The sequence below is a fragment of the Mustela erminea genome, chromosome 6, assembly GCF_009829155.1.
Source record: "Mustela erminea isolate mMusErm1 chromosome 6, mMusErm1.Pri, whole genome shotgun sequence".
Classification (NCBI taxonomy): domain Eukaryota; kingdom Metazoa; phylum Chordata; class Mammalia; order Carnivora; family Mustelidae; genus Mustela; species Mustela erminea.
Genome location: NC_045619.1, coordinates 96,928,247 through 96,955,858, shown reverse-complemented (window position 1 = coordinate 96,955,858; position 27,612 = coordinate 96,928,247). Strand labels below are relative to the sequence as shown.

The 27,612-nt window shown below is 38.6% G+C and overlaps 1 long non-coding RNA gene across 2 annotated transcripts in view; it reads right to left on the bottom strand.

The window, feature by feature from the left end:
* LOC116594007 overlaps positions 1–27,224 on the bottom strand; it is a 51,842-nt gene extending 24,618 nt beyond the window's left edge. For both annotated transcript variants that reach the window (XR_004287030.1, XR_004287029.1), the window contains exon 1: positions 27,083–27,224. This is a non-coding gene — a long non-coding RNA (uncharacterized LOC116594007). The remainder of the gene's footprint in view (positions 1–27,082) is intronic.
* Between the last annotated feature and the right edge of the window lie 388 nt (positions 27,225–27,612).

Genomic DNA, 27,612 nt, shown 5'->3' with positions numbered 1-27,612 from the left:
AAAATTCAGAGACCGTGCTCTCTCCATCAGAACTATTGGATATGGACATAAACAGTATGTCAGAAAGGGAATTCAGGGTAACAATTATCCTGGCAATGGCTAGGTTGGAGAATACTATTAGTGACAACATGGAATCACCAAGGGCAGAAGTGAAAGCTGTCCAGGAAGAAGTTAAAAATGCTATCAATGAGATCCAATCTAATCTAAATATTCTAGACTAGGGTAACCGAGGAAGAAGATAAAATTAGTGATCTAGGGGACAAACTGATAGAGAAAATGGATCAGGAGAAGGCCTGGAACCAACAACTTAGAAGCCATGAAAACACAAATAGGGAAATAAATGATACCATGAAACATTCCAACATCAGAATTATTGGGATCCCTGAAGGAGAGGAGAAAGAAAGAAGACTAGAAGATATAGTTGCACAAATTCTCCATGAAAATTTCCCCAATCTGGGGAATGGAACCAGCTTTTGTGTCTTAGAGGTAGAAAGAACAAACCCCAAGTTCAACGAATCTAGAAAGACCATGAGGCACTTGATTGTGAGACTGATGAATCATAATTTTAGACAAGAGCTTTTGAGAGCAGGTAGGGAGAAGTGATTCCTTACATTCAGAGAAATGTCCATCAGAATAACATAAGACCTGTCCACAGAAAGCTGGCAACCCAGAAAGGGCTGGCAAGACATATTCAGGGCACTAAATGAGAAGAACATGCAGCCAAGAATACTTTATCCAGCAAGGCTGACATTCATAATGGATGGAGAGATAAAGAGCTTCCAAGACCTGCAAGGTTTAAAAGAGTATGTGATCACCAAGCCACCACTACAAGAAATATTAAGGGGGTTCTATAAAAGAAGAAAGAACCAAAGAGGGTCACAGAATGGAAATTTACAGAGACAATCTATAGAAACAAGGACTTCATGGGCAACATGATGTCAATAAAAACATACCTTTCAATAATCACTCTCAACATGAACAGCCTAAACACTCCCATAAAATGGCACAGGGTTGCAGATTGGATAAAAAGACAGTACCCGTCCATATGTTGTTTACAAGAGACAAAAATGGAACCTAAGGATACATCCAGACTGAAAATGAAGGGATAGAGAAGCATCTTTCATGCCAATTGGCCTCAAAAGAAAGCTGAGGTAGCAATTCTAATATCAGATAAATTAGATTTTAAACTAAGGACTGCAGTCAGAGTAAAGAAGGATACTACATCATTCTTAAAGGGTTTATCCATGAAGAAGATCTAACAATTGTAAATATTTATGCCGCCCATAAGGGAGCAGCCAACTACATAAGCCAACTGCTAATCAAAATAAAGAGAAATATTGATATGAATACATTAATAGTAGGGGATCTTAACACACAATTCTCAGTAATAGGTCATCCAAGCAGAAAATCAATAAAGAAACAAGAACATTGAATGACATATTAGATCAAATGGATCTGTATCTCATAGATATGTACAGAACATTCCACCCTAAAACAACAGAATACTCATTCTTCTCAAGTGCACATGGCAATTTTTCCAGAATAGACTTCATAGTGGGTCACAAACCTGGGCTCAATTGATACTAAAAGACTGAGATGATTCCCTGCATATTCTCAGACCACAATGCTTTGAAACTGGAAATTGACCACAAGAAATAGTTTGGAAGGAATTTAAACACTTGGAAGCTAAAGACTACCCTGCTTAAGAATGTTTGGATCAATCAGGGAATCAAAGAAGAACTTAAACAATTCACAGAAACCAATGAGAATGAAGACACTTTGGTCCAAAACCTATGTGATACAGCAAAGGCGATCTTAAGGGGGAAATACATGGCCATCCGAGCCTCCCTCAAAAAATTTGAAAAATCCAGAATACACCAGCTCTCTTTCCACCTAAAGAACTGGAGAATCAACAATAAATTAAGCCAACTCCCCACACAAGAAGGGAAATAATCAAGATTAGAGCAGAGATCAATGAGATAGAAACTAGAGAAACAGTAGAACACATCAATGAAACTAGAAGCTGGTTTTTTGAAAGCATCAATAAGATCAATAAACCACTGGCCAAACTAATCCAAAAGAAAAGAGAAAGGACCCAAATTAACAAAATTATGAATGAAAAGGAAGAGATCACAACTAACACCAAGGAAATAGAAACAATCATCAGAAATTATTATCAACAGTTATATCCCAAGAAGTCAAACAGCCTAGACAAAATGGATGCATTCCTGGAAACTATAAACTTCCAAAACTGAATCAGGAAGAAATCGACAGCCTGAATAAACCAATATCTAATAATGAGGTTGAAGCAGTGATCAAAAACCTCCCAAAAGACAAGAGCCCAGTACCTGTCAGATTCCCTGGAGAATTCCACCAAACATTCAAAGTAGAAATAATACCTATTCTCCTGAAGCTGTTTCAAAAAATAGAAACAGAAGGAATACATCCAGACTCTTTTCATGAAGCCAGCATTCCTCAAACCAGGCAAAGACCCTACCAAAAAGGAGAATTTCAGACCAATATCCCTGATGAATATGGATGCCAAGATTCTCAACAAGATCCTAGCTAATAGAATCCAATAGTACTTTATTTATTTATTTATTTATTATTTATCTGTTAGAGAGAGAGAGAGAGTGAGCGAGTGAGCACAGGCAGACAGAGTGGTAGGCAGAGGCAGAGGGAGAAGCAGGCTCCCCGCCAAGCAAGGAGCCTGATGTGGGACTCGATCCCAGGATGCTGGGATCATGACCTGAGCTGAAGGCAGCTGCTTAACCAACTGAGCCACCCAGGCGTCCCAACCTTTAACTGTGGCAATTATCTTTTCTTTTTTCTTAAGATTTTATTCATTTATTTGACAGACAGAGATCACAAGCAGGCAGAGAGGCAGGCAGAGAGAAAGGGGAAGCAGGCTCCCCCTCCAATAGTACTTTAAAAAGATAATCCACCATGACCAGGTGGGATTTATCCTTGGGATGCAAGGGTTGTTCAATATTTGCAAATCAATGTGATAGAACAAATCAATAAGAGAAGAGAAAAGAAGCGCATGGTCCTCTCAATTGATGCAGAAAAAGCATTTGACAAAATACAGCATCCTTTCCTGATTAATAATCTTCAAAGTATAGGGATAGAGGGAACATTCCTGAACTTCATAAAATCCATTCATGAAAAACCTACAGCAAATATCATTCTCAATGAGGAAAATCTGACAGCCTTCCCATTGAGATCAGGAACACAACAAGAATACCCACTATCACCACTGTTATTCAACATAGTCCTGGAAGGCCTAGCAACAGCAACAGACAACAAAAAGAAATAAAAGGTATTCAAATTGGTAAAGAAGTCAAACTCTCTCTCTTTGCAGATGACACGGTACTTTATATGGAAAACCCAAAAGACTTCACCCCCAAGCTACTAGAACTCATACAGCATTTCAGTAATGTGGCAGGATACAAAATCAATCTATAGTAACTAGTTGCTTTCTTATACAGCAACAATGAAAATATAGAAAGGGAAATTAGAGAATTGATTCCATTTATTACAGCACCTGGAACAATAAGATACCTGGGAATAGGGGCACCTGGGTGGCTCAGTGGGTTAAAGCCTCTGCCTTCGGCTCAGATCATGATCCTGGAGTCCTGGGATTGAGCCCCACATCAGGTTCTCTGCTCTACGGGGAGCTTGCTTACCCTGCCCCCTCTCTGCCTACTGTGATCTCTGTCTGTCAAATAAATAAATAAAATCTTAAAAAAAAATACCTGGGAATAAGCCTAACCAAAGAGGTAAAGGATCTGTACTTGAGGAGCTACAGAACACTCATGAAAGAAACTGAAGAAGACACAAAAAGATGGAAAAGCATTCTCTGCTCATTCATTGGAAGAATAAACATTGGTAACATGTCTATACTGCCCAGAGCAATCTATAGTTTCAATGCCATCCCGATCAAAATTCCACTGGCATCTTTCAAAGTGCTGGAACAAACAATTCTAAAATTTGTGGAACCAGAAAGACCCCGAATTGCTAAGGAAATGTTGAAAAAGAAAAACAAAGCTAGGGGCATCGTGTTGCCTAATTTCAAGCTTTACAACAAAGCTGTGATCACCAAGACAGCATGGTGGCACAAAAACAGACACATAGACCAGTGGAACAGAGTAGAGAATCCAGATATGGACCCTCAACTCTATGGTCAAATAATCTTTGACAAAGCAGGAAAAAATATCCAGTGGAAAAAAGACAGTCTCTTCAATAAATGGTGCTGGGAAAATTGGACAGCTATGTGTAGAAGAATGAAACTCGACCATTCTCTTACACCATACACAAAGATAAACTCAAAATGGATAAAAGACCTCATTGTGAGGCAGGACTCTATCAAAATCCTAGATGAGAACATAGGCAGTAACTTCTTCAACATTAGCCACAGCAACTTCTTTCAAGACATGTCTCCAAAGGCAAAGGAAACAAAAGTGAAAATGAACTTTTGGAACTTCATCAAGATCAAAAGTTTCTGCACAGCAAAGGAAACAGTCAACAAAATAAAGAGGTAACGCATGGAATGGGAAAAGATATTTGCAAATGACAATACAGACAAAGGGCTGATATCCAAGATCTATAAAGAACTCCTCAAACTCAACACACACAAATCAGATAATGACGTCAAAAAATGGGCAAAAGACATGAAGAGACACTTCTCTAAAGAAGACATGCAAATGGCTAACAGACACATGAAAAAATGTTCGTCGTCATTAGCCATCAGGGAGATTCAAATCAAAACCACATTGAGATACCACCTTACACCAGTTAGAATGGCTAAAATTAACAAAACAGTAAAAACAAGTGTTGGAGAGGATGTGGAGAAAGGGGAACCCTCTTACACTGTTTATGGGAATACAAGTTGGTGCAGCCACTTTAGAATTTCAAAGAGGGAAATTCCTCAAAAAATTAAAATAGAGCTACCCTATGACCCTACAATTGCACTACTGAATATTGACCCCAAAGATACAGATGTAGTGAAATGAAGGGCCATCTGTACCCCAATGTTCACAGCAGCAATGGTCACAGTTACCAAACGGTGGATAGAGCCAAGATGCCCTTCAATGGATGACTGGATAAAGAAGATATGGTCCACATATACAATGGAGTATTATGCCTCTGTCAGAAAGGATGGATACCTAATTTTTGTATCAACATGGGTGGGACTGGAGGAGTTTATGCTGAGTGAAATAAGTCAAGCAGAGAAAATCAATTATCATATAGCTTCACTTACTTGTGGAGCATACGGGATAACATGGAGGACACTGGGAGATGGACAGGAGAATTGAGTTGAGGGAAACTGGAGGGGGAGACAAACCATGAGAGACTGTGGACTCTGAGAAACAAACTGAGGGTTTTTTGGGAGAGCGGAGTGGGGGTTTGGGTGAACCTGGTGGTGGGTATTATGGAAGGCACGCATTGCATGGAGCACTGGGAATGGTGCATAAACAATGAATTTTGGAACACTGAAAAAAATAAAAGAAAAAATATTTGCAAAAATAATGGATAAAACTTTCAAAAATAAATGATGAAAAATACTAAGCAGAATAAATTCCAATATGTCACATCTAGGCATATCAGTTAATACTGCAGAAAAACAAAGACAAAGGAAAAAAATAATGAATGAAGCCAGAGGAATAAAACACCTTATCCATAAAAGCAAAATAATAAGAGTTGTAATTGAATTCACATACACACACACACACACACACACTCCAACCTAGAATTTTATATTCAGTGAAATTATACTTAAAAATTGAAAGAGACAAATAAGCTAAAATTGATGGAATTTATCACTAGTAGATATAGCTTGCTTTAAATATGCACAGAAATTCTTCAGACAGAAGGAAAAAGATATGGGTCACAACTATGAATCTACATGAAGAAAGGAAGGGAATAAGAATAAGGAAAAATAAATGTCAAGATTTAGTAATTAAAAAAAAAGTTTTAGTAATTTATTTTTCTTATTCTTATTTGATCTATAATGTAAATGCTTTTTAAAGCAATGAGAGTAACAATATATTTGGTGCTGAAATCATATGGTTATGATAAATACAAGGCAGCAATGTCACAGGGATGGGGTTTAGGAATTGAGAATACCCTGTTATAAGACACCTGCTCCGTGTGTGGAGTGGTGTCTTTAGTATTTGAAAATAAACTTATATTAGTTGAAAAATGTATGTTGTAAACTTTGGAGCAATCAATAAAATTTTTTTAAATAAGTGTAACTGATAAGCTAAGAAAGGAGATTACATGGAATTGAATAACAATACCCAACTAAAATTAGAGAAATAAAGATCTATATCAATCCATTATATCAACAGTGACTTTATTATGAATGGTCTAAATATATCAAGTAAAAAGCAAAATTTTTCAGAGTAGATAAAAAAGCAAAGTCCAGTTATATGATGTTGACAAGAACCTCACTTTAAATACAAAACTCAGGTAGGTTCAAAGTGAAGGGACGGGGGAAGATAGATTATACTAGCATTAATAAAAAGAAGCTGTAGTAGATATATTAATTTCAGACAAAGTGAACTTCAAATGAAATAATATTACATAATATATAAATAATGATAAAGGGTCAATTTTTTAAATTGACATCTAAAGGACGTCAAATGTAAGGCAAAATGGACATAACTGAAAGAGAAATAAGCAAATTCACTATTATTGTTGAAAATTTCAACAGATACAGAAAACAGAAATAACATTATCAATGAACTTCATCTAATTGAGACTTATACAATACTTCATCCAACAACAGAATGCACATTGTTCTGAAGGTCTAAAAGCACTTGGCATAGTCAAACAAATGACAAAAGTTAATGCAGAAATCAATGAAAGTGAAAACAGCAAACCAACAAGAAATTGATGAAACCAAAAGCTAGTTCATTAACCATATCAGTAAAACTAATAAGTCTATATTATGGCTAACAAAGAATTGAAGACTGGTACACACACTGCTAATATTGTTCAATACTAAGGATTCTGTGGACATTAACAGTAATAATAAAAGCATACTGTGAACAATTCTTTGCCCACAAATTTGGTAATTTAGACTATATAGAACATTTTTTATACAGTTGGCTAAAATTTATATAGAGGAAAAAGATAACCTGAATAGCCCTATACCTATAAAAGAATTTTAATAAGTATTTAATTACCTTTCCAAACCAAAAAGACCAGTAAAGATGGCTTCACTCTTAATTCTAGAAAATATTTAAGGAAGAATAATGCTATTTGTCCAGTATGTCTTCCAGAAAACAAATGAAGCCAGCACTATCCTAGTGTCAAAACCAGATTAAAAATATTATAAAAAAAACTACAGACAAATAATGAAGAGAAATGTAAAAATCCTCAATAAAATAATAGCCAAACAAAATCTGTGAAAGTATAAAAAGTTAAATATTACAAGAGGAATTTATTACAGGTATACAAATGTCCAACATTTGAAAAATCAATATAATCCACAGTATCAACAGGCTAAAGAAGAAAAATTGTATAATCCTATCCATTGATGCGGGAAAAGTATTTGACAGAATCCAATACCCATTCATGATAAAAAGTCTTATAAAAATAGGAATAGAGGATGGATAGTGTCCCCTAAATATATCCACTTAGAACCTCAGAATGTGACTTTATTTTGAAATGAGTCTTGCAGAAATATTGTCAAGTTAAAATGAGGTCATACTGTATTAGAGTAGGGCTAAATCCAATGACTGCTGTCTTTTATAAGAGGGAAATTTGTACAGAAGGAAGGAGGCTACCTGAGGACAGAGGCAGAGACTGGAGTGATGCAGCTATAAACCAAGGATTGTCTGAAAGGATGAGAAACTAGGAAGAAGTTAAAACAGATTTTTTCCTAGAGCCTTCAGAGGAAGAATGACCTTGCTAATTTTGATTTTGAACTTCTAGCCTCCAGAATGGTGAGAAAATAAATTGCTTTTTTTCTAAAGCCACTTGCTTTGTGGTAATTTGTTATGGTACCCATAAAAAATTAGTACAGAGGAATTCCTCAACTTGATAAAGACATAATGATGTGAAACTAGATGTTTTCACCCTAAAATCAAGAATAGGCAACAATGTCCTTTCTCAACATCCTGTTAAGCATTGTATTTTAATTCTGAGCTGGAGCAATGAGACAGTAAAAATAAATACAAGACATACAGATCAGAAAGGAAAAAATAAATATGTTTTTATTCTCAGTTGACATGAATGTCTATGTAGACAAAACACAAAACTCCACCAAAACAAAACAAAATTTGCAATAAGCAAGTATAGCAAGGATGCAGGTTAAATGTCCATTGCTTTCCTATATACCAGCAAACAAAATCAGTATTAGAAATCAAAGTAGCAGGGTGCCTGAGCGACTCAGTCAGTTAAGCACCTGCCTTCAGTGCAGGTCATGATCCCAGGGTCCTGGAATCGAACCCAGAGTTGGGCTCTCGCTCAGCAGGGAGTCTGCTTCTCTCTCCCTCTAACCACCACCCTGCTTGTGCTCTCTCTCTCTCTCTTTTTTTTTAATAAATATTTTTATTTATTTATTTGATAGAGAGAGATGAACAAGTAGGCAGAGAGGCAGGCAGAGAGAGGAAGTGAAGCAAGCAGGCTCCCTGCTGAGCAGAGAACCCAATGCAGGGCTCGATACCAGGACCCTGAGATCATGACCTGAGCTGAAGGCAGAGGCTTTAACCCACTGAGTCACCCAGGCACCCCTGTACTCTCTAATAAATAAATAAAATCTTAAAAAAAGTTAGAATAGCAAGACCAGTTGCAATAACCTCCATGAAATATTCCCATTTCATAAAACACCTAGGTGCAAATATAACAAAGAAATATAAGACCTAAATGTGGAAGACTTTTTAAAAACCTGCAACAGAATTTAAAGATATAAATAAATAGATATTCCATGTTCATGGACCAGAAGATTCAATATCATTATGATGTAAATTCTTCCCAAATTGATCTCTAGATTCAATGTAATCCCAATCAAAATCTTGGCAAGCTATTTTGCAGTTATCAATGAAATTATTATAAAATATTTATGGATAGACAAAAAACCTAGGTATAAAAGTAATTCAATGAAAAAAAGAGAGCCTTTTCAACAATGGTGCTGGTGCTGAAAGGAACTGCATATCCATATACAAACAAAGAATTGGACAAACAGAAAACAAAAACAACAAAAAGAACCCGAACACAGACCTTATGTCTTATACAAAAATTAACCCCAGGGTGGCTGGGTAGCTCAGTCATTAAGAGTCGTTAAGAGCCTTTGGCTCAGGTCATGATCTCAGAGTCCTAGGATCAAGTCCTGACTGAAGGGTTACCTGCTCAATGGGGAGTCTGCTTCTCCCTCTACCCCCCCCCAATAAATAAAATCTTATTTAAAAAATTAATCCCAAATGGATTTAGACCTAAATGTAAACTACAAAATTATAAAATGTCTGGAAGAAGACATCAGAGAAGATCTATGTGGCTTTGGATAGCCAAAAACATATACAGTGGAAATGAATAATTAAGTAAATTAATGGCAGATGGTAAGAAGCATATTTGGTCTGTTAGAGTGGGAGGGTATAGATAAGAAGAGGAGGCTGAACGAATTCATGAATTCATGTGGTAATGGGTTATTAAAGTTGGAGACATTATTTCCTCACTCTGTCAGCTATGGGAGCCTCAAAGGAACGACACCCAAAGAGCAATGAACACACCTTTTGCCCCGATCTTGGTTCATGCCGATAATATGGACGCTCGATACAATGAGATGATAATGGCATTTCACCCACATGGTCATTTCAGACCACATGGTCTTCCTCTCCAAACTCCTGACCCTAGTCTAATGGCAAGAAAAATATCAGCTAGATGCCAGTAGAAGGACATTCTATAAAATACCTGAGGTACTCAAAACTGTCAAGGTCATCAGAAGTAAGGAATGGCTGAGAAAATTCACAGCCAAGAGAACCTAAAGAGACAAAATAACTAAGTGTATTGTGATATCCTGGCTGGAATCTTGGAGCAGAAAAGAGGACATTAAGTAAAAACAAATCTAAATATTAAAGTTTCAACTTTAGTAATCTTCACATAACAAATCTGGATTTAAGTAGAGACTTTATTCAAAAAGACTATTGTAATAGGGAGGTGGCTCTAACCATCAAATCTGCAAGCCTCTCAAAGCAAAAATGAATTTTTCTTTACAAGGGGCAAGGCTATGAAGAATCAAGATCAGATAGTTGACCAGGGAATGTCTCTCTCTATGTGCAGGTACTTATCAAGAAAATCTTTAAGGAGTTGTTCTGAATTCTCACACTGGCTCACACAGAGAATGGGTCAAAATTCAAGGTCCTGTTGGGAGAAAAGCAGCTTTGATGAAGTTTGGGCAAATCAAGCAGTTTGTTCAGACTGATCAGTGGGAATAAAAAATATGAGGCCAGTAATGAGAACCTGGAGGGTCTGTGCCTGGCCTTGTCCTAGGTAAAAAGTGGTTTATCCACAAGTCCAAAAACGTTGTTTTGTTTTTGTTTTTTTAAAGATTTTATTTATTTGTTGACAGAGAGAGACACAGCGAGAGAGGGAACACATTCAGAGGGAGTGGGAGAGGGAGAAGCAGGGAGCCTGATGCGGGGCTCGATCCCAGGACTCTGGGATCATTACATGAGCCAAAGGCAGACGCTTAACCACTGAGCCACCCAGGCACCCAATTTTTTTTTTTAATTAAAGTCTTACCTAAGTCATGTGGAGATGGTTGGTTCTTTGCAGTAAGCATTTTCTCAAAACACAAAGTGAGGGGAGGGTACTTTAATTATAGCTGCTTCCAGAACTACAGGCTCAGATAAAGTTCATTATTGCTATAATGTATCAATAGTAGTTCATAAATTGTGACAAATGTACATTACTAATATAATATGTTACTAACAGGGGAAACTGGGTATGTGTTATATGTGTGAACTCAAGAACTTATTAGCAACTTTTTAAAAAAACCTGCATCTAGTCCAAAATTAAAACTATATTAATAAAATAAATAAATGAAAAGACTGGGGTGCCTGAATGGCTTAGTCATTTAAGTGTCTGACTACTGACTTCAGCTCAGGTCATGATTTCAGGGTTGTGACATCTGTGCTGAGCATGAAGATTGCTTGGGATTCTCTCTCTCCCTTTCCCTCTCTTCCTCTCCAGCTCATACTCTCTCTCTTAATCTCTCTTAAAAACAAAAACAAAAAGATCTACCACCAACGTTCTCCTGAAATGCTGATTATCTAAAGGAGAGTAACCATTACATTGCACAGAAAAAAAAAAAAAAAAGGCAAAACATTTATCCATAAGGACATATAAGCCTCTGAATTACTGGAAAAAAAAGAATAGGTTCTCTTTCTCTTTTTTCTGCTAATTTCTGTTTCCTGAACTCTACATAATTTATAATAAACATTTAGATAAATGTTTGATGGATCATAGCTATTAGCGATGGAGGAAGGATGTTAGGGTTCGAAGCTGATGGCCAAGAAAGAATTTTGACACGTCTTTGGTGCAAAAAGGTGGTCTTTATCAAAGCACTGGGACAGGATTGGCAGGCAGAAAGAGCTGCTCTGGGGTCAACAAAAGTGGCCCATTATATCCTTCAAGTTATGAGGGGGTTAGGGAGAGAATAAGCCTCCCAGGTATTTTGGAAACAAGGTTTCCAGGATCCTGAGGGACCTAGCTATTGTTAGGAAAGGTCATTTATTATTGTTAGGAAACTCTCAGTCACAAGACCTTTCAGATGTATATTGATGTGTCATATGTGGCTTGGAGAATGATTGCTGGCATCTATCTTGGAGGGGGGGTAGGGGTTGTGGATAGTTGAGATAAAGGAAATTTCCAAAGGAAATTTTATGTGTCAATATACTTACAGTAACCTGGGGGTTGGGCCTAAGATTGCCTTTTGCCCTTAGTTCCTAGGGCAATGTCACTCTTACCTGTTTCAAGGACTTGCCAATGGGCTTTAAGTAGTAAGGAAATTTAATACTTTTTCTTCTGCCTTTGTTTCTCACATCATTAGTGCATTAGTTTATGATTTGCAATTTTTAAAAATTTCTGTATCTTTCTTAAGGCATTTGAGAGGAAACAGAGCTCTGTTCAGAGACCAACTGGAATGTTTAACTTGTTTTTCAAATGGCATTCCTTTCATATTTCCTATGAAATGTAATGTTAATAACATTAAATCAATAAAAACTAGTTTGAGAGGGAAGATGATCAGAATATGGCACTCCAATATATGCCACTTGGTTTTTGATTAAGTGAGAAACCTCCATACTGTCTTCCACAGTGGCTGTACCAATTTATGTTCCCACTAATGTTGCAAGAGTGCTCCCTTTCCTTCACAAACTCTCCAACGCTTGTTATCTTTTCTGGGTATATATATCCAAAGGAAATGAAATCAGGATCTCAAACAAATACCGCTTTGTCATGTTCAAGGAAGCATTATTCACGACAGCCCAGATATGGAAACAACCTACATGACTACCATGTCCACTCATGAATGAATGGATAAAGAAGATGTGGTGCATATATTTCATTAGTAGAAGCAAAATGTACACCAGCAAAATTAAGATATAATTTTAAACCACCAATTAAGTAATTTCAGTTTGCTATTATATTAGTGAATCCTCTTGCTCAGCCATACACTCTAATAGTTAAAATCAGAACTTGACAAGACTGCCTAATTCATGCTGTAACTAAAAACCATTGTGCTGATTTCTTATGGCATTTTGTTGAGGCATTGATGACAGTGTTTTGCAATGACCCAGAACATCCAACCACCAGAGCAGAAAAGCCTTGATTGTATTGGAATGCCTAGAAGACCACACCCACACATCCCCTTCCCTGTCCAAGATCATGGGCTAAACCAGCTCCCACCCATGATTACATGCTCCCTGCCTGCTTTCTTGCACAAACCTCCTCAACCTCTCCTTATAAAACTCTAGGTGTCCATCTTGCCGTAAGAGAGGTTGGTTGTTAAGACTTAAGACTGCCACCTTCCCTGGTTGCTGACACCCCAAATAAATTTCTCCCTTTCTCTTTTCCAAACTCTCTTCTTGAGTTGTTGGTTTCTCTTGTGACAAGTTTATCTGAGTTTATTAGGCAACAGTGTTGACAAACCCAACCAGGAGTTACTCTTCAGATTTGTCCCACTGCCTTGAGATCCCCTGGTGGGGAGCAGTTGGCCTGGTTGCAACAGGGCTTACCCATTCCTCTTCTGAGTTTGCAGCTGTGATAGACTGTTCAATAACAGTACCTTTCATTCACTTAGTAATCCTCAGAAAAATATGTACTTGGTACTTTCATGGAGTTAAGAGGCAAATGGGTTTTCTGTTGGTAAGAGGGGGCAAAAGATTACAACTAAAAATGAGCCTAACAAAATTTCACTTCATGTGTCTTCTTGGGAGAACAAGAGCTCCATCCTTAATGTATATGTCCCATGTTGTAAAGGTTGGTCATTTTTGAGATTATCATAGCTATAATTGATAGATACAGCTGTGAATGATGCCATTTTGGTAGTTTGTTTATGCATGGGTATGTGCATGGGCTGATACCTATAAGAATCAGAACCATCTGAACCTTCTCTCCACTTTTCAGGGAGGGTACTGAGAAATTCACGACTTTGCTATTCTGCTATATTCATCAGCATCACTTTTCTTCTCTAGCAGTTTCTTGCCTCCCAAATGGCTTACTTGCTCATTATAGGAACTTACAGAATGTGGCATCAATTTTTCAGTGGAAAGAGTCAACAGATAGAGATTACACTCCAACATCATTCAAATGTCTTACTTCAAAATCCTCTCCTTATGGTTTCCACCAGTTCTGTTGTTAAGATCAATTGCCCTGTCTCAATCAAGTCCACCCCCCTCCTATCACTGAAAGACCTTCCTTAAACAAAGCATACCATTCACAAGAAATTCAGATCTGGCCTTTTACCCTTCCCTTCCAGATACTGCCAAATTTCTCCAGAGGAGATATTCTCCCTCATCTCTGCCTTTAAAAAATCTTTCTTTTTTAGTTCAGTGTTCCCCTTTGATGATGAGAACAAAAGGAACTGGAATGTAGTTTAAATAATATCTCCTATAAATTTGCAGTCTGCTAATAAATACTTGAGAAATGTGGAGTGTGACACTTCTCAAGGACCTAATGGCTTCCTTAATGTTGATGTTTTATGTTGACCAAAAGCAACCTTATCTTCACAATAGCCAGACCTCCAAGGTCTTATAAACCTCACTTTCAGCAAAGAGAAATTCCTTAGAAACTTACATTATCTCTATCCCTCTCTCCTTCCACAAACTTAAGTATATATTCAGTCACCTCTCACAATCCCATTGTAGCTCTTTCTGCCCATGGGTCCTGTCCCCATGCTATAATAAATACACCTTTTTGCACTGTAAAATGTCTCAAGAATTCCTTCTTGCCCTTTGGGGTCGATGATTCCGCATCCCCTCTACTTGCTAGATGGGATACTGCCTAATTCATGAATGGCTAAACTAGGCCAATCAAGTCATCAAATTTACTGAGTTGAATTTTGTTTTATAACAGATTTGGTGACAGCATCGGGATAAAGTGAACTTGTGATGGCATTTGGGGATAACGAGAAACATAGGGATAGCGTTCTGTGAAATTTTTGAGTTCACTGTCCTTCTCATCATTTCCAAGGGCCATTGTTAAGTCTCCTCCATTTGAGCTCTGCTCTTTTTGCATTTGAGACACCTATCCAACTGGCTTTCTAGTCCAGGGTTAACAAATCAGTCTAGACTAACAAGAGACTCTGACAGAGTGCCAGTCTTCAGCCCCTGGTTCAGTCCACAATAGAACCCCTTCCCCAGTTCCAGTGGGCAGTCTCCATTTACTGGAGTTTGCTGGTTTCATCCTTTCCCCATTTTCCCATCTCTCCATTTCCAGTCCACAATCTCCATTAAAGGAAAAGGCTGGTTTAGTCCACACTGGGAATTGCTGGTGGTGTGTGCAGGGACTTCTCTTGGTTGGTCCACAGTGACATCTTTTGGTTACTGCTAGTGTGTTAATGTACCCACATTTGTTTGTCTTGTTTTGTGTAAATATGAGCTTAGTTAATAGGATTCTTAAACTCTAAAAAGTTAAGTGTACCATCTTCTGGCATACTTGCTTATTTTATATTTAAGAACTATGGTCCCAGAATCTATACAAAACTACAGGTTTGTTTTATGTTTTAAAGAACTTGACTTATGTTAGGGAGTAAGAATTCCTGTCCCCTCAAAGGTCCTTCTAGTTGGACTAAGAATCAAATTGACATGAGACAGATTAACAAAGGAAAATCAAATATAATCAGGCTTAAGTACAGGGACTCCACATAGACATGGAAATTCCAAAGCCAGTCAGGCAAAATGAGGTATGAATGTCATCCTGAACTAAAAAGGGGTAGGGGTCTGGGATTTAAGAGGGAAGGAATGCCCTTCACAAGGTGATATGAAGTTGAGTGCATGTTTGGTAATTGGAAGTTTGCCCTATCATTCAGATGGGTCACTCAGATAAAATGTATCTCTGTTAATAATCCGTATTCTGGGAAAGACACCTATTTTTAGATTATTCTATGTGACTAAGGGAGGGACAAAAGTCTCTCCCCACCCAAAGGTCTCAAATGCCTTCAGCTCAAAATCATCCATATTCCTAAATGGCACATTCTAGGCTGGGGTTAGAAGGGAGTATCCCGAGCCCCTTTACTTGGTAACTGTCAAAATAAAACTAGACAGAAATGTGGGCTAGTCCCATTTGTGGCTGGGGTCCCACTAAACTGCTGCCAGGATCAGGGAAATTACAACCTAAAAATACGATAACCTTGATGGGGAACTTAGCAATTAGATAAGATCATTTAAGAAGTACACTTGAAATTAAGTGTTTTCAAATTAAACAAAATGGGATGCCTGCTGTAATTGGCAAGCTGAAGCCTCCACAAGGTTTCAAAATTCCAAAATAGTTTCATTATAAGATTCATTACAAAGGGCTAATGAAAAATTACAGATGTAGGAGGTACCTAAAACAAAAGACTTTAAGACTGACATAACTCCTACTGCTCCTCTTTTAATTCTATCCTCCTTTGAGTACTCATTCTGCTAATTCTGTCCGAATTGTTTTTCTACTTTTGGAAAGACTATACAACTGTAAACCAAAGTCCACCTGTGTAAGGGACAGTCGGGGTGAGGTAGGGAGAGAAAGGTAGGGGTCTTGATCAGGCTCAAAGAAATCCCCCAAATATGGATGTGTGGGGAAACCAGAGGTAAGGGGGCAAATTGGACCACCCTGCCCTAGGTGTATGGGGTAGGTCATGTGGGATGGGTTTTTATGCTAGTCACCTGTAACCAACAAAGAATAACCAGACCCTAAAAAGGAAGTAAGCCACTGAAGGTGCTATCAATAGAGATGTTAAAAGGATTTAAGTTCCCCGGTTAGCTTTCTATAAAAGACCAACCCTAAAGGCCCTAAGTTGGCAACCCTGTCCGGACCCTTCTCACTCTTAAGAGCGTTTTCTCTATCTTCACTTAATAAATTTCTGTCTCTTTACTCACGCTACTTTGCCGTGAGATTCATTCTTCAACTCCCATGAGACAAGAACCTAGCTCCCCTGCTTTCACTACAAGTTAATGACCTTACAGATACCACCATCTCTCTCCTCAAAGGAGGACCCCCATATGACCCTCTCCCAGAGCTGATGAAAACTGCAGGATTTTCTGGTAAACTGCTACATTATTTCCTTAAAACAGTGGAAAGGAGGGGCATTTGGGTGGCTCAGTGGGTTAAAGCCTCTGCTTTCAGCTCAGGTCATGATCCCAGGGTCCTGGAATAGAGCCCCCCCACATCAGGATCTCTGCTTAGCAGGGAGCCTGCTTCCTCCTCTCTCTCTCTCTCTGCCTGCCTCTCTGCCTACTTGTGATCTCTATCTGTCAAATAAATAAATGAAACCTTTAAAACAAAAAACAAAAAACAGTGGAAAGGAAACTAGCCACCAGAGCCTGAAAAAAGAATCCTAGAAAACCTGGCAAAAGCCTGAGAAGGGTAAAACTTCTTAACAGAATCAGTTTTCTGAATCTCTGTTGGCAGTGCCCACTAGAGAGTAAAACATATAGTTTCACATTGTCCCTTCCTTTCCCAATCCAAACCCATTATAGTGGTCCTTTCTCTCCCAGAGATAACTATTACCTTCTTGTTTGTCTCATTTTATATAACTGAGTTTGGCTTTCTGACTTCCTGTTATTGATTCTTTCTTTTGGCTCTCTTTGGGAGTGACTCTGGATTTTAGGAAGGTAATATCCTTTGTACCCTCTATGAGGACCCATATTTTATCCAAGGAGGGTTATTCAATACTGCCAGAAATATTAAAAATTAAAACTATGTACGAAGAATGAAAAAAGCAAATTGTAGATAATGTAGTTGAACAGGTGAATTACCCTAGGATGTCATTTAAGTCACAACCCTATTCTATAAAAAAATTCAGAGCAGCTATCCTTATCTCACAAATCTTTTCAGAAAGAAAGTGAGCTCTAGAGGCAATTCAAAATTCATCTATTCTTTTACCAATCCCCAAACTTCCCTTGTTTATTTCAAAAGACATACCAATTTGGCCTTAGGAATCCAAAGTCCCTGGAGAAACTTACATTCTTTTTCTATTCCTTGAAGTTATGCATCTTACTATGTCTTTTTTTATTTTTTTTAAGATTCTATTTATTTTATTTGAGAGAGAGTGTGTGAGCAAGAGAGCAGAAGCAGAGGGGAGAAGGAGAAGCAGACTCCCCACTGAACAGGGAGCCCAGTGTGGGGCTCGATCCTAGGACACCACGCTGAGACCATGACCTGAGCCCAAGGCAGATTCTTTTTTTTTTTTTTTAAGATTTTATTTATTTATTTGACAGAGATCACAAATAGGCAAAAAGGGAGGCAGAGAGAGAGAGGGGGAAGCAGGCTCCCCGCTGAGCAGAGAGCCTGATGCAAGGCTTGATCCCAGGATCTTGGGATCATGACCTGAGCTGAAGGCAGAGGCTTAACCCACTGAGCCACCCAGGGGCCCCTCAAGGCAGATTCTTAATGGAGTGAGTCATCCAGGTATCCCTTACCATGTCTTTAAAATGTAAACATAGCACACAACCACCTGCGACTAAAAGAAATTCAAGTGTTGTGGGGCAGAGGACTTTTTAAAAAGTATAAACTACTTGGTGTGGTTCAGTCAGTTGATGTCAGCTCAGGTCATATCAGGGTTGTGAGATCCAGCCCTGTGTGCGGCTCCACAGTGGGCTTGGAGCCTGCTTAAGATCCTTTCTCCTCCTCTCCCCTTCCCCACCACGTTTTGCTCTCTAAAAAAATATAAAAATAAATAATAATTAAAAAATAAAATAAAGTGAAAAATAAAAAGTATAAACTACTCAAAACTCTTATGACCAAACTCTATCCTAGCCTCCTTAAGATTAATTTCAGGGACAAAGAGACATCCTAAAAATTTTGTCCACAAATATTAATAACTATGAGGTGTTTACATCAGTTTGTGTGTACGTCCATATCCATATATGTTGTAAATATAAGATATCATGCTACCTCTTGATGATATTGTAAAGAGACGCAGTTAAGGGTCCTCAGAAAAAGAAAGACAAGACATGCTTTCTTGACATAACAGAAGTCATTTTAGGCCCGTGGCTATCTTGTGAAAGAATGTAAGAACATATGATAGTTGTCTTTCTCTGCTTGACTTATTTCGCTAAGCATGATACGCTCTAGTTCCATCCATGTTGTCGCAAATGGCAAGATTTCATTTCTTTTGATGGCTGCATAGTATTCCATTGTGTATATATACCACATCTTCTTGATCCATTCATCTGTTGATGGACATCTAGGTTCTTTCCATAGTTTGGCTATTGTGGACATTGCTGCTATAAACATTCGGGTGCACGTGCCCCTTTGGATCACTACGTTTGTATCTTTAGGGTAAATACCCAATAGTGCAATTGCTGGGTCATAGGGCAGTTCTATTTTCAACATTTTGAGGAACCTCCATGCTGTTTTCCAGAGTGGCTGCACCAGCTTGCATTCCCACCAACAGTGTAGGAGGGTTCCCCTTTCTCCGCATCCTCGCCAGCATCTGTCATTTCCTGACTTGTTGATTTTAGCCATTCTGACTGGTGAGAGGTGATATCTCATTGTGGCTGAGTGAAATAAGTCAAGCAGAGAGAGTCAATTATCATATGGTTTCACTTATTTGTGGAGCATAACAAATAGCATGGAGGACATGGGGACTTAGAGTGGAGAAGGGAGTTGGGGGAAATTGGAAGCGGAGGTGAACCATGAGAGACTATGGACTCTGAAAAACAATCTGAGGGTTTTGAAGGGACGGGGGGTGGGAGGTTGGGGTACCAGGTGGTGGGTATTATAGAGGGCACGGATTGCATGGAGCACGGGGTGTGGTGCAAAAATAATGAATACTGTTATGCTGGAAATAAAAAAAAAAAAAGAAGTAAATAAAAAAAAAAAAAAAAAAAAGAATGTAAGAACAAACAGCCACTATCAGGCCAGACGATAGCCTAAGCACAGCGAGGACAATACATCAGGGGTAAAACTGCCAGTGCTGATTCAAAAGGAAAGACTGACCTGACACACATTCTTGAGTTATCTTTGTAGGATCTAAGCCCCTTTGAGCACTCAGATAACTTGAAGCAAGACTTCCACCACCTCCACTTTCTTTTTTTTTTTTATAAAGATTTTATTTATTTATTTGACAGAGAGAAATCACAAGTAGATGGAGAGGCAGGCAGAGAGAGAGAGGAGGAAGCAGGCTGCCTGCTGAGCAGAGAGCCCGATGTGGGACTCGATCCCCAGACCCTGAGATCATGACCTGAGCCGAAGACAGCGGCTTAACCCACTGAGCCACCCAGGCGCCCCACCTCCACTTTCTAATTAAGGTTTCTTTTCAGTTTGTCTCTTAACTCCGGCAAAACACCCTGTAGGCAAAGCATCAGTGATGAGAACCAAAACTACCCCCTCAAGCAATAAGGACTGCCCTGAGCCAGCAAGCCCTGGCCTGTGACTGACCCCAAGATAAATGTCGACCTGACCTTTACTGATCACACGCAAGTGCCCACCAACCTCAGTCCCACATTTTCCTTATATAAACCTAGAAGTATTTTCAGCAATTTGGAGATAGTTTTTGAGACATGAGTCCATGGTCTTCCCAGTTGTTGGCCTCACTGAAATAAATTCCTTTTTTGTTTGACCACCACTTGTCTCTGTTTTTGGATTTTGTTTGCAGCAAGTAGCCAAACCGGGTCTGTCTGGAAGCCCAGAGACAGGTGCTCTTGCACCTGCTTCCCCCACCCCAGCCCATTACAAAAGAGTCCTATTTAGTTGGTTTAAAGCAAGAGCTTATAAGGATTGGGCATTCTAAAACTCTCAGCAGGACAGAAATCAACCCAAATGTTTTTCAAATATATGTGATCTAGGAAAATATTCTATATGAAAGCTCATTTAATGCTGATGATTTAATTAAAACAGGAATGCTTTTAGAGTTACCAGCATTAAATATAAACTTTTTAAAAAATTATTTATTTGGCAGAAAGAGAGAGAGAGAGAGAGAGAGAGAAAGAGAGAGAGAATAAGCAGGGAGGTGGAGTAGCAGAGGGAGAGGGAGAAGCAGGCTCCTTGCTAAGCAGGGAGCCCGATATGGGTCTGGATTCCAGGACCCTGGGATCATGACTTAAGCTGAAGGCAGATGCTTAACTGACTAAGCCATCTAGATGCCCCTAAAACATTTTTTTTTTTAACTTCAGTTTATTAGCCAAGTAAGTCTTGCTGTTATCTCTTTCTTATAAGATGTGCCAACAAAAAAAGAATAGCTTGGGATAATAGCTGATTTTGTCTAGTGTTTAATAGACTTTTTGTAGGTAATCTAAACACATGTGTTAAGTAAATATAAATAAACAAGATAAAAGGTTATAAATGGACTATTCAGGAATATTTATGTGTACTTAAATAGCTTTCTCAAATCTTTTTGGTAACCTGAAACTTAAATTTTGCTGAGTTAGGTTAAATGGTGAGTTAAGTTAAATTTCATAAATATCTAGATCATTTTCAAACACAATAAAATACTGAAACACTAAATGTTAAACATAGGTTTATCTACTTTTGGCTTCTCATTACAGAAAAATTTTAAAAATATTTGGATTTTTTTATGCTACCTTGGAAAAATGAAGAAGGCATCTGCTTTTAAAATTATGAAATATATTCATAAATCTTAAAATTTTAAAAATTCTGGTTTAACATAATAGTTCACAATCACAACTACTTAATTTTCACTAGAAATTAAGGTTTCCAAGAGTTAAGAATTCTAATAAATGTAATTAAGACCACTGGGAATAACAGGGGAAACAGTTCTGTATACAAGAAAAGTCAGATGTATGCTTTTGGTAAGGCAAAAAAAAAAAGTATGAAAATGGAAATACATTTTTGTTGAGAGAAAAGAAAGTAATTTTGTCCTAAAGTGAGGCTGGTTATTTAAAGAGGGAAGACTTGGGACAAAATATGAATATAAAAAAGAAAGTTTTAAAAGGTTTGTGGAAAAGGAATATTTGGAAAGAATTTTTAATATGTGACCAAACTGGCTTTCACACAAAGGCAACAGCAACACAATCTATAAAGACTGTGGCACGTATAGGCGAAGTCCATTTTGCTTCAGAGAAAAATGTTCCCTTGTTGCCACATTTTTGCAACAAGGCAACAGTCTGCTCTTAAATCAGGGAAATTAAGATGGTAAACACGGTACACAGCGGAGAAAGCCTCCACCTGACTCCTGGTCCGGGACAGATGCTGGAGACCTCCAAACCGGATTGAGGAGTGTAGAGAGCGAGATGGAGTTACTCATGTGAAGCAGTGGCTCATGTTAAGTAGGCACTGCAGCTCAGACCAGATATTACCAAACCAGCACAGACTGACAAAGTCCAGAACTGAAAACAAGCAGAACCAGAAGAGACCTTTTACAAAGGCCTTGGGCTGATTAAACTCCTTTAAAAGTGGAGGACTTTTGCAGCAAACTGTCAGACCCTCCAGACACTGACTCTTCCACATCTGATCACATCAGAAAGGCAACTTCCCAGGGCACCTGGGAGGCTCAGTGGGGTAAAGCCTCTGCCTTTGGCTCAGGTAATGATCCCAGGGTCCTGGGATTGAGCCCCGCATCAAGCCCCTCATCGGGCTCTCTGCTCAGCGGTGAGCCTGCTTCCCTGCCCCTCTCTCTGCTTCCTCTATGCCTACTTGTGATCTCTGTCAAATAAATAAATAAAATCTTAAAAAAAAAAAAAAAGGCAACTTCCCTTGAAGTCTCTGTCCAACGGATCTCTGGGCATAACAGAGCTCTTCCACTGCTTAAACGTAATAGAGTAAACACCAAGAGCTGATCTTGACCAACCGAGTGCTCATCTCAAACTCGAACTCTTTGCTCCTGGATTGACTTCAAGTTCCATTTGTTAACTTCTTACCTTTAAGAAAGTTAACTTCTTACCTCTTTAATAGAGGTACCTCTATTAAAGGTTACCTCTTACCTCTTCTTACCTCTTAAGTTAACTTCTTACCATTTTACCTTCTTAACTTCTTACCTTACCTTCTTACTGTATCTTGTTGTTGTGAGACTTTGTATTGTACTTTGTGTGTGTGACATGTATGAAGCCAAGTTAAATGTGTAGCGAAATGTCACTGACTTTGGAATCCTAAACCTGCTTTACAGTTCTGTTAACCTTGCTTTATGATTGAATAAAATTGACATTGTGGACAGATACAACTTCTGTGTGCACCTTTATTGCTTGCTCAGGACAACAAGGGAGAGAAATAGTTGACTTTGAGGGAGAATGCTTCCACCAAAACAATGGATGAAGACTCCACACTTTAAATGAAACACTCTCTTTTTCATTTTCTCTACTCCTTCATTGGCCTGGAAAGACCATACCCTGATCCTTCCTTATCTCCTGAGCTATTGCCAAGGGGATAACCTATGGAATTTAGAATAACTATTTCAGGCTGGGAGAAAAATCTGTGTCCCAAATGTTTCACAAACAAAATGAGACATATCACTGGTTGACTCTCCTGGATTTACATTGTAAATTAAAAAGAACCTGCCAAGAGACTTTCATAATTGAGGATTCACTCCTCTTGGCAGGTCACTACTTACCGGGTTAGGTATAAAAGCAAATGAGTTTATGATCTTAATTCTTATTGCAGAATCTGATGCTAAAGCAATAGCTATCCAACAAGAACCCTTAGACTCTCTGGCCAAAGCTCCTCTTGGTAATAGAAGAGTTCTTGATCATCTTTTAGCTAAGCAAGGAGGTATCTGTGCTATGGCCAACACTACCTACTGTACATGGATTAATACTTCTGGGAAAGTTGAAACTCAATTATATAAGATTACAAAACAAGCCGTTCACCCTAAAAAGGTGACTCCTTCCACATGGACTTCCTTTGACTTACTTGATTTTGATAGATTTGGGTTGGGGAACCTTGGTTTCAAAGTGCTCTCCAAACACTGGAAATATCCTGCCTAGAGTCATCATAATAATCTCCCTTGTGCGTTAAATTCTCTCAAAGACTTTAAAAGCATGTTTGTAGCCACTAAATACCAAGCAAACTCTCTCCCTAAGACTGGAACTCAAAAAAGGAAGAAAGGGGATTGGCTGACCTTAAGAATGTAAACCTGAAGTTATCACCTATAAATATCACAGGGCAAGAAAAACCATCATGACCTGTGGCTACCATGCAAAGGATCAACGAAAGCCACAAGCACTACAGAGGATAGGTAAGAGAGGTGCTAACACCTTCAGCTTTGATAACACTTCCGTTAAGCTGACAGTTTGAACAAAAGGGGAGGACTGTTAAAAAGAAATCCATGGGCCCCAAATGGAGTCACTTAGGTTAAGGCCCCCACATCAGTAAACCAAGACTTAATACCTAAGTACAGTTGCAATGCCCCAGGAATGTAAACTGAAAGCAATATGGACTATCCTGGGCAGTACAAAGAAATTTACTGATAGAACACTTCCTCTCAGAGGTGCTGGGGTCGCTCAGTCCCTTAAGTGTCTGCCTTTGGCTCTGGTCATGATCCCAGAGTCCTGGGATCGAGCCCCATTTCTCCCTCTTTGTCCCTCTCTCTGCTTGTTCTCTCTTTCCCGAATAAATAAATACAATATTAAAAAATAATAATAATACTTCCTCTCTCCTCAGGAAGGCAAGAAGAATGACTTCCTTGCTAATAAATTCTTTTCTCTCTCTCCTTTTTATGTTTCTAAATGGCCTTCCTCTGCCCTTAAAAATGTTTTTGTTTAGTTCAGCAGAGCTCTCCTGTACTTGCTAGATTGGGTGCTGCCTGATTCATGAATGATTTGATAAAACCAATTAGATCATCAAGTTTACTCAGTTAAATTTTGGTTTTTATCTTATTTATTTTTTTTAAAGAATTTTTGAGAAAGAGAGAGAGAGATCACAAGTAGGCAGAGCAATGGGCAGAGAGTGCGGGGGAAGCAGACTCACTGCTGAGAACAGAGTTCGATGCCGCTCGCTCGATCCCAGGACCCTGAGACCATGACCTGAGCTGAAGGCAGATACTTAACCCACTGAGCCACCGAGGTCCCTCAAATATTGGATTTTAATACATATAATGGCATTTTATCAGGTGTTTAATCATAAAGCTTTTATTTTAAAGAATTCTCTCTATGGGTGTTGTAGGGGCACCAAAATGTTCTTCCTTTCTTGGTTCTTTGGTTCGTCTAATTAAATTGATATAAGATAGATTAACAGGAAAAAAACAAACAAAAGTAATAATATGTATTATTATCCTGTATAATGGATAAAAAACAGGAAAACTGACTAACTCCTTAAAAAGCTCAAGCCATCACCTTAAATACTACCTTCAGTTAAAGATCAAAAAACATGTTGGTGGTAGGGATCTGTTATGGGAGGTTTTCAGACAAAGTATAGCAGACAAAGGTAAGGTTGTTAGGCTGATTGAAGTACATGTCTTCTCCACTGATTAGTTTCTAGAGATTTTGAGTATCCCCTCTTCTTGGTGTAACAAGGGAGACACCCTGACAAATAGAGATTTCCCTTATACATACAAATGTTTCTTACAAAAGGGTCCTCTGTTTTCAGAGTTTCATCTGTGTCTGCTGTTTCTTAAAAATAACCAGTTTGAAATAATGAATTTGCCAGAAACGCCCATATTTTGGGGTAGTATGTTTTGTCCCCCTTCCGGTGCATAATTTTAAATGACTGGCCAACAAGTTATAATGTAAATAGCCTTCACATTTACAAAAGTTTTCTAATTCATTTGTTCCTTGTATTGATCGGGTCTGTCTATTTTTAAATATAGAAGCATACCAAACAGCGATGCCACCTCCAGGAGTGCTTTTATCATAGGGGAAATGGAGTGAACAAATTCACAAATGGTATTCACAGAAATATGGTAGGAGGTTTTGGGATTAGAAGCAGGAGGCTTACTTTTATCACTGGCAATTAGTAGGCATTGTGCATTGAGGGTACGGAGTTAATGCCTTTTTGTTCTCAGGAAATTACAGCTCAGAAGGAATGCTGGCACTTTGGGTTTGCTAATCTGTATGGCTTTGTGTGCGCCACTCTTTCAGCCACAATCAAATAATCATTTCCTCTTGTTTGTCTTCATTTACTTCCTGCCTCCTTGGATTTAACTATCAAATGTCCCTTGGTTGTGACCAGAAGTTCTTCAACAAAAGCCCCTGTAGTTCCTGACATCATTACTCTTTTGTAAAAAGCAATGCTTCGGCAGATACTGAAGTAAAGAGTTTCTTTTTCTTAGGTAAAGAGGAGTGTTCACCTCGGTGTACAAGTATTCTCTACACTATATATCAGTCTTCATGCCAATATAATATCATAAAGGGATTTAGGAAAACAGGAGCCATGAACAGAAAATTTCACTGTGCATAACATTCTTTTCAGACTTCATCAATATTGAAATCTTCATTTGGTTTTAGTTTTTATGTTTACTTCTTTCAAAGCAAACTATAAAGTATAAATGTATAGCTACCTATTTATGTCTCTATTTATCATTTTAAAATTCCTATTTTTATTAAGGCTCTTTGTTGGTAGCAAGGTTTTTGTTCTACAAATACCACCTCATACTAAGTCACAGTCTCTCCCAAGACAACCATCTATAAACCGGAGAGGGGTGCATTTTAAAAGTGGTGTGTAGGAGGTATTAGAACAAATCCTGTTATACATGAACAGAATTTTTGCACATAACTCCCTCGCAGTGTACCCTTTCATATAAAAATATCTGTTTGGAAGCTAACAAACCAGAACTTTTTTTTTTTTTTTTTTTTGGCCTCTTTAAGTGTTGTCTTTCCTATGCAATTCAAATTAACCTTCTGAATTACTCACCCCACCCCCAAATCTGCAACAGTCCTAGGATTGTCTGTTTGAGTTAAGGGGTTCAGAATATGCCACTCCAAAATATGCCAATTAGGCATACTGATAATTTTGAGCTGAAGACACGACATGAGAAATACCAGATGCAAGAAGGGTGCTCTGACACCCCACCCCCCTTTCTCCCAACAAGTAGGTTATAAAATTTCCCATGAGAAAGGTATAAAATAACCTGAATCTTCCCCCAGTGCCCCCATATATTTCTTAGTTACTTTCTCACAGTTTATCTTCCCTAGGAGCTTAATGCCCTTTCCCCTTGATAGTTTTTATTTATTTTATTATTTTATTATTATTTGTTAAAAAGGTATATAAGCCTTCAGTCCCAGTTGTTTTCTTGGGTTTCTGTTTTTCTGCCCAAATTTTAAATAAAATGAGTATAATTTTTTTCTGTTAATCTGTCTTTTGTCAGTTCAGTTCATAGGCTGCAATCGCAGAACCTAAGAAGGTAGAGAAAATGTCTTTTCCCTCCCCTACAATTATTATGATGAGGGTAGAAAATCATTGGCTAGGATACTTTGCTCACCTTGGATGCTGCAGCTGACATCTTGGGGACATCTGAGAAAACTCAGGAAAAGGGAAGAATTCTTACCATTTTGTTCTCCCAGATCTCTGCCTGAAGGAACCAGTCAAATGATGATGCTAAGAGTCTCTCCTTGTCTGGGGCGCCTGGGTGGCTCAGTGGGTTAAAACCTCTGCCTTCGGCTCAAGTCATGATTCCAGGGTTCTGGGATCGAGCCCCAGCATCGGGCTCTCTGCTCAGCAGGGAGCCTGCTTCCCTCCCTCTCTCTCTCTCTCTCTCTGCCTGCCTCTCTGCCTACTCGTGATCTCTGTCGCTCTCGCCAGCAAGAATGACCAGGAGACACGGAGTGACAAGCTTGCGAATCTTTATTGTTCTCCCCTTACCCGGATGTTTACCCCTATTTATACCCCTCTCCTCCAATCAGTAGACTGTACATGTGAAAGGAAGCATGATCAACGCTTAGCATGATAGAAAGCACGCAGTGTCCACGGGCTTCCTGTTCTGGGCATAGCCAATGCCTCTGCTAGTTGTCCTGTCACATTGTTGAGTGCTGCGGCAAGCTGTACAGATGTAGTCAGGGCTATAACTGCTGCCGTGGC